The following is a 6204-nucleotide window of genomic DNA, read 5'->3' as shown; positions in this document are numbered from 1 at the left end:
AGGAAGTGAAAAAAATTGATTTAGTTAACTTTGTCCTTAGCTGAGTTCCAAACTAACTATGTTGCTAGTGTCTCAGCAGCTGTACAGGAATCAGATAAAAACAAAGTAATGATGTATAAAAACAGCTATTGGTTGCAGTTGGCACGTTACTCCAAGAATGAGATGAATTTAAGAGATGGATGGCAAGGGAATAGAGATTCCACAGATTCTGGGCTTCAAACAGTTTGAAAGACCAACTGCTTTTACGTCCACTAACAATTACATTTTAGATATTTTTTGGCAAATTTCCCCCATCACACAGCCCTATGGAAAAAGATTTGATTTAAGGTGTATCACCTTATAAATAAATGAATTCTACCCTGACTGCCTGTTATGCATTGAATTGTGTCCTCCCAAAACTCATGCTTTGAAGTTATATCCCCAGGACCAGAATGCAGCCTTTTTTGGAGAAAGGGTCTTTACAGAGGTAATCAAGTTAAAGTGAGGTCATTAGATCACCAGTCCAATACCTCTGTTGTCCTTATTTTTTTTAAAAGGAGAAATGTGGACACAGACACACATAGAGTAAAGATGATGTGAAGACACAGATAGAAGACAGGTGTACAAGTGAAGGAGACAGGCCTATAACACATCCTTCACTCACAGCCCTCAGAAGGAAGCAATGCTACTAACACCCTGATTATGGGCGTATAGCCTCCAGAACTGTGAGACAATACATTTGTTTTTTTAAGCCCACACTCCATGGTGGTTGTTACAGCAGGCCTAGGAAATTAAGGCATCGCTTTATTTAAAATTGCAGCTACACCACTGGCACTGCCAATCTCCTTTACTTGGTTATTTCTATTTTTTCCATACTACTTGTCACCTTTAAAAAAATCAATATCTATATCATTTATTATGTGTTCTCCTGCCTCAATGAATTTATCACAAGGAACATTAGTTACTGATGTATCTTCTGTGCCTAATAATCGTGGCAAGCTCATACTTGGCATTCAATAAATATTTCTTGGGATGTGGCTCGAGCTGAAGGTGTGCAGGGCCGGAGACGCTGCAGATGCGAGACCCAGAGCACCTCTGAGGCGGTGAATAGCTCTTCAAGTCTGCAATAAAAAATGGCCTCCAATAAAACTACACTGCAAAAAATGGGAAAGAAACAGAATGGGAAAAGTAAAAAAGTTGAAGAGGCAGAGCGTGAAGAATTTGTGGTGGAAAAAGTACTGGACCGACGCGTGGTGAATGGGAAGGTGGAGTATTTCCTGAAGTGGAAGGGATTCACAGATGCTGATAATACTTGGGAACCTGAAAAAAATTAGGTTGTCCAGAGTTAATTGAAGCATTTCTTAATTCTCAAAAAGCTGGTAAAGAAAAAGATGGTACAAAAAGAAAGTCTTTATCTGACAGTGAATCTGAAGACAGCAAATCAAAGAAGAAAAGAGATGCTGCTGATAAACCAAGAGGCTTTGCCAGAGGTCTTGATCCTGAACAAATAATTCGTGCCACAGATAGCAGTGGAGAATTAATGTTTCTCATGAAATGAAAAGATTCATATGAGGGAGATTTGGTGCTGGCAAAAGAGGCAAATATGAAGTGTCCTCAAATTGTAATTGCTTTTTATGAAGAGAGACTAACTTGGCATTCTTGTCCAGAAGACGAAGCCCAATAATTATTTGCATTGCTTTATATATATATTTATGTGTGTGTGTGTATGTGTGTGTGTGTATATATATATATATATATATATATATATACACACACACACATATATATATATAAAATCTCAGTCTTGGTTTTTTTTATTTATTAGCATGAAGAAATAACATTCTAATGAAAATCAAATTTGATATGTTTGTTTTGAAGTAGTATTGGGGAACTCATGGGGGGGTCATTTTGCATCTATAGCACTGATTACTTTGAACAGAAGCTTTCTGTAGTTGCTTCCTTTATCAGAAAAACACATTTGATGCCATGGTATATTTTTTCCTCTGCGTTAAATAACAGCTTTTCTAAATGTTGGGGGAAATCTCCACTGTCATTACTCAGTCAGAATTTGTGTTTAACTAATATATGCCTAAGGATCATTCTGGGTTTTTTTGTTTATTTAGGGGATTGGGGGTGTGTATACATAGAAATGGTTTTCTTTCTTTTTTTTAACATTTACTGCAATAAAAAGCATTTCACAACCATGGATGAGCCCATGTTTCTGGGACGCCATTATTTTCAGCAACCTTAGAAACACTTCAAGTGAAATTGAAATTTTTCCTGAAGCTTTAACCTTTGAAATTACATAGATAATTTGTAACTAATTGGGCAATTCAAATAAAATGTAAGCAGTTAAAATTAGACAATTTAAAAGCAGCCATATCAGACTTCATATCTACAGTCATATAAACGCAAGTTTATTTGCAAAACCCCTTAAAGGAAAATTTTGTAACTACCAACAACCATCCCACCCAAATGAGAAAACTAGGCAAATCCTGGTGTGTTTTAATTAGGCGAACAAGACTTACTCCTTTACAAGAAGTTGAAATCCTTCTGCTGTATTGACTAAAGGGTCAGTATTCATGGAATGTGTAAGACTTCGTTCATGGAATGAAGGTTAGAGAATTGGCAGTTTAGGACCTGCTGGAATAAATGGGTGAACAAACTTTTATGATCTAAACTCTTTTTGACCTGCATGTTTTTTCTTTATCGCAGCTCATTCCTTACTTGTAGGCGTAATCTAAGTATTTGGATTACTGGTGCAGCAGAAGCCAGGAAAAACAATAACTGTAGTAATCAGAATGGTATCCAGCTGTATATTGTTTACTTTATTGTAAATACTGGTAAACAGTGGTCAATAAATAGTTTTATATTAAAAAAAAAGAAATATTTCTCAAGTGTTGAATGAATCAATGAAGAAATCAACATTTATCCAGTGAATCACAAATGGGCAGGTGTCATAAATTTATCACCAACCAATAAGTAAAGACATAGTCATCTTTTAGCAAAGAGGAAGGGGAGAGGGTAGTTATTGGATAATGAAGACACCGTGCTTGCTTGGCACACGGAGATACCTCCTAACAGACAAACCACAATATACATAAAGGGTGGTATATGTGGAAGTGGGTAATCAGAGTCTAAAACGTGCATGCAAGACCAAAGGAATGAAAATAACCGAGACCACTTTGAAGAACAATAAAAAGTGTTTTGACCTACTACTTGTCAAGGTTCACCGTAATGCTGTAAGAACAAGACAGTGATGTATTGGCCTAGCGTAATTCACCAGGAGTTGGCAAACAATAGAGCATAGTCCACATCTGTCCTGCTGCCTACTATATCCCCCTCCAATAAGTTATTATGAAAAATTTCACCCATACAGAAAGGTTGAAAGAATTTTACAGTCATCACTGATAATCTGAAATTTAAGACATCTGCTGGATTTCACCTATTATTTGCATTATTGCACTAGATTTGCAAAAGCAATAGTAAAACTATTGCCGCTCGTTATGCATCAAGGAAATGGTACTAGAGTTGATTAATTAGTAGCTATGTTATTCTTCATTACCACTAATATGCAGGGATAATATATAGTGTGTGTACATTGGAGAAAGGCATGATTTATGTCCTGGATAGAAAAGTATGTAATGTCACAGGATGTCATCATGCTTCTCAGAACATTGTGCATTTTAAAACTTACAATTTATTTAATGGAATTTTCCATGCAATAATTTTGGACCAAAGTTGACCATGGAAAGTGAGAAAACATGGATAAAGGGGACTCCAGGATTCACACAGTTGTGCAAATACCACCACTGTGAAATTCCAGAACATTATCATCACTCCGAAATGAAACCCTGTTGCCATTCACAGTAACTCCATTCCTTCCCCTATCCCCTGGCTACCATTATTCTACTTTGTGTTTTTATAAATGTACCCCAGAGAAGACATAAGCCCTCATGGTTTTCTTCATAGTATTACTCCTCCCTCTCATGAAATTTTCCCTAGAATGACCCCTCATCTCCTCCAGATACTCTACCTCATTCATCATCTTTCACATACACCTGCCTCCCCATCAAATGGACAGGCACAGACAATCTCGTTTTTCCTTTCTCCAGATATTCAGATCACCCCCAAATAATCAATCTCTACCATACCACATACACTCTCAAACTCCAACAAAGGCCCGTCTCTCTTATTCCGCTCTTAGTGTCACTGAACATCTCTGTGGGGACAGCAACAGGAAGAGCAGGGCTAAGAGTCTCCTTACACTGCTTTCAAACCCTGTCACAGGACCTCGCTCAGGCTGAGGAACACAGAGACTGCCACAAGAACCAGTGGAGCTCCTAGTGTATAAGAAAATGAGGTCCATGCTCCCACCCTCTCAGGGCCTCTAATCATCATTTTGGGTCCTAGATTTGGTCCCCGCCTCCTCCGCCTTTTCTCCCAATTCCTCCAGAGACGACTCCAGGTGTTCACAAATGGAGCTGCCCATGAAATGCTTCACCTACAACATTACCATCCCATCCCATAATGCCCCCCACCTTGGGCCACCCCCGTTCTGCTTGAAGCAGCTAAGGAAGAGAGAAACGACAGCCCCTCTCATTTTTAATAACAAACAAGGCAGGAATGGTAGGTCTCCGAATGTTACAGACCTTGACTTCATGTTAGGTCTCTGAACCATGTTTGGTCTCAGAGACCTTGACTTAAAGACAGAGCCATGTCCACTGCCCTGCACTTGCAGACAGAGCCAAACTTGCAATATCACAAAATGCCACAAAACAGCTACTGGCTTGAAGTCAATCAATATTTTTGTCAAACTAGGCTACCCTGTCAGCACGGCCCCTATAAAACCCTCCTCTCTCCCTCCTCTGGGCCTGCATCTATCCTTTAGACATGCCGCCCGGGGGCAAGCCATCTTTTACTCATCCCGATAAACAATTGCTCTCTTGCAATGAAAATTTCTTAACTTGAGAGACCATGCCTGTTCCTTTACTGGCCGACCTATCATTTGGTGCCAAAACCCGGGGAGGGTTTAGGCCAGAGAATGCAAGATCACCCCTGCTCTTTGTCTTCTCCCTTCCCCCAGGCTTGATCCATTCTCCGGCTTCCCTCCGGACCTGCCGTAAGAACGCATTCAGGACTTTCTCCCTTCCCTTGCTGACCTCCCAGACAACAGCAGGCCAAATTCCTGCCTGCTGTTTTCTGGGATGTCAGCAAGGGTGAGTGAAACCTCCTATTTGTGTCTCGGACCTTCTGTCTCTCATTGTTCTAGGGTTCCACGAAGATCCTGGTGCTAGGCCAGAAGGTTCCTCTTGCCTCAGGTGCCCAGATGCTCCCAGTTTTGTGGACGCCCAAATGAGAGTGATGTCTCGTACTCGTGTTCATGGGGGTTGCACACCTGGATTTGGGACCCCTCAACCTCTTATTCTCCCCTTAACAGGAGGCTCCCTCCTCACCTTTCTTACTCCATCTATTGGGACCATGGGACCTCACATTCGGTCCATGTGAAATCTACATCCCTTGGTTGTCTCCTCCACAACTTACACGCCCTCAGGCTCAACTTACAGGAGATCCGAACCACGTGACTCATCTTTTACTACAACACTGCCTGACCCCTGTCTGACGTCTGTCACCACAAGGGAAAATGGCCACAAATTCCCTATGTCCAGGCCTTCTTTACTCTTTGAGCTCAACCCTCCCTGTTTGATTAAAAGTCTCCACAGCACTCCCCAGAAAAGAAAAAAACAAAACAAACACTATTGCTTCTGTTCCTGTGAGTCGATTTTAGACCTTAAGCTTCTTTTCGAATGGACAGACATGTCACTCTGCCAGGACTGATAACTGCTCATAACTAACCCCAGGCTCCTGCAGCTCCTCTTAATACATTTATCATAAGAGCTCCAGGTTTCCTCTTACTTACAACCACCTGAGATGCCCTTCTCACTCTTAGGGACCCTAGTTTAGTCCCTTCTCTCACCTTTACTCGTTCCGCTTCTCATTATCCTTGGTCTAATCCTATTTGGACCTTGCCCTTTTAACATTCTGGTCAAGTTTATCTCTTCCAAAATTGAGTCTATTGAAGCTACAGATGACTCTTGTGCAAGCCTTCCAGCCCATCCCTGTTATGGTGTCCATAACCATTTTCTCCCCCTGGGGTCAGAATTTAAGTTCCCGCTCAAGGCCACTAACTTAGTTCAGTCCATAGATGAGGCCACTCACATTTTT

The 6204-nt window shown here is 40.8% G+C and overlaps 1 pseudogene; it reads left to right on the top strand.

Annotated features, from left to right (window-relative positions):
• The first annotated feature begins 991 nt into the window (after positions 1-991).
• On the top strand, positions 992-1665 carry LOC109439380 (chromobox protein homolog 3 pseudogene; annotated as a pseudogene).
• The last annotated feature ends 4539 nt before the right edge of the window (positions 1666-6204 follow it).

This window comes from Rhinolophus sinicus, chromosome 5 (genome assembly GCF_057876585.1).
Source record: "Rhinolophus sinicus isolate RSI-liver-muscle chromosome 5, RSI-T2T, whole genome shotgun sequence".
NCBI classification, from domain to species: domain Eukaryota; kingdom Metazoa; phylum Chordata; class Mammalia; order Chiroptera; family Rhinolophidae; genus Rhinolophus; species Rhinolophus sinicus.
This window is presented reverse-complemented; position numbering and strand designations above follow the sequence as displayed.